Source organism: Echinops telfairi, unplaced genomic scaffold (genome assembly GCF_000313985.2).
Source record: "Echinops telfairi isolate 266 unplaced genomic scaffold, ASM31398v2 ScPeMD7_2;HRSCAF=8, whole genome shotgun sequence".
Classification (NCBI taxonomy): domain Eukaryota; kingdom Metazoa; phylum Chordata; class Mammalia; order Afrosoricida; family Tenrecidae; genus Echinops; species Echinops telfairi.
This window is the reverse complement of record NW_022103898.1, coordinates 71,342,048-71,344,137: the sequence shown is the minus strand read 5'-3', so window position 1 is coordinate 71,344,137 and position 2,090 is coordinate 71,342,048. Positions and strand designations below refer to the sequence as shown.

General features: G+C 38.8%; 1 protein-coding gene across 3 annotated transcripts in view; it reads right to left on the bottom strand.

Moving 5' to 3' along the window:
* TAFA2 (TAFA chemokine like family member 2) overlaps window positions 1–2,090 on the bottom strand; it is a 558,734-nt gene that overhangs the window by 162,707 nt on the left and 393,937 nt on the right. The window lies entirely within an intron of this gene.

Here is a 2,090-nt window from a genome sequence, read left to right as displayed (position 1 = left end):
GTACAATATAAACTTTAAGCTTTATGAAAACCCCCAGGGCACATTAACAACTGGTTCTTCATAAAAAATTGTATTGCTGTTGTTCATGGTTCAAAAGTATACATAAAATAATTGCATTCAGCACTAGGTCATGAACCTGCTTAGTCGCTTACATGGGTCTGCTTAGGGGCACAGGCTTGCTACATGGACCACACATAGGAAAAGACAGACAAGAGCACACATGTCAGGTGCAACTAAGTGCCTCATTCCAAGACAGACGCCCGTGTCAGACTGCATGCTCGTGATTTTGTTTGTTTTTTTTATTAAGTCGAACTTTGTTGTTCTTGAAAAGGTCAGGTAAAATCTCTTCTGAAATGCCTGACATTTCCAATTTGCAAACAATGGATTGCATACAACTACATGAGGCCTAAGAGGCAAAGTTAAGATCCTGGGTTTATACTGGATTTTAAAAATAAGCCCATTCAATGGATTTTCAGTAAAAAAATACAATGCACGCAGAGAAAACATTATAGAAATGAAACTAAAACCTATATTCCAGTTTGGAAAAATTCAAATAATACCAAGTCATTAAAAACCTTAAAGGAATGAGTAGTTCAAAATATTTAGTTTAGAAACAAGTTCAAAGCTAGGGTTGAACCAAGGAGGCCTTCCATGGAGGTACATAGTCTTTCTCTTTGAAACAGTTCATCGTAAACCATATTTAATCTGAAGCCATGGTCACTTAGCAGGTCAATAAAATATTGCTTTTTCAAAGGAATTTGGATTTGATACTAAAACATACCAGTCCGAGACTTAGTGGGGAGCTATAACTGAGATAGAGCGCTATCGGGTTACATATGCACCAGAAAAGACAGAAGCAACCGAAAGAGAGAAGAAGGAAATATCTATGCGGAAGAAAATAATGATGAATCATCATGTGAGACAGGTTCACGGGCATGGTGTCCGTGAGTATCCAAGCTTGTTCACTGAATTTCAGGAAAATGGAGACAAATTTATATCGCTAAAAACAATTGTGAGAAAAAGAGGATAATCAATCAAGGTGATTCCAGATACTGCCTTTTGTCTAACTAGAGATCAGGGACCCCTGAATCATGTTTTTAAAAATTATTTTTATGTGTTTCAGAATTACTCTACTAGACTGTTTCTAAAGCCAAGTTTCTGTCCTGTTTGAGAAGTAAAGGGACTCTAGATATTGGACTTTTGGGAGAAGATTGCGTAGTTTGGGGAACCAACATTTTTGCAAAAAAAAGCAATGGAAAGGTTTCAGAGTACTGTATTTCTGTTATGTCTTGCTCTTGATATTCCATCCTTAGAGTAATCTGTAATAGATAGAGAGAACTCTTCAAATGATCATAAAGGGAAAAATGCTTTTGACGTTCAATTTGAAAGAGAGGAGGATGTTAACTTTGAATAAAGAGGGCTAAAGGAAGAGAAAGCTGGCACCTGCAAATACATTAAATCGAAAGAATTAAATAGAAGGAATAGTCTGTGTGGTGCTTTGCTACGTATTTAGAACAAGTTGGTAGAGTGCATCTTATGTTATTACTCCCAAACCGTATGTATATGCATCAATTAACCCAAATCCAAAATCTATTGCTCATTAGTCAAGCAGATTTATACCACTTCAGCCATGCAGCTACTGCCACCTCGAGACTGCTGAACACCCCGTCTATCCACCGCTACCCATTGTGGACATAGAACACCCATTCATGGAAAGACATGACTTGGTACAAAAGGCCAAACTAGCCAAGCAGACCGAACGATTCAATGACATAGCAGCCTGCATGAAGCCTCAACTGAGCCAGGAGCGGATTATCCAAGGAGGAGAGGAGTCTTCTCTTGTTGCTTATCGACATGTAGGAGCCTGTAAGCCATCTCAGGGGGTCATCTCATGTATTGAGCAAAAGATGGAAAGTGCTGAGGGAAACAAACAAACAAACAAAAACAGCAGCTAGTTCAAGAATACAGAGAGAAAACTGAGAGCTGGCTAGGAGATATCTGCAATGATGTACTGTCTCTTTTGGAAAAGTTCTTGACCTCCAAGGCTTCCAAACAGCCTTCTGCTTGAAAATGCAGGAAGCTGCGTTCAG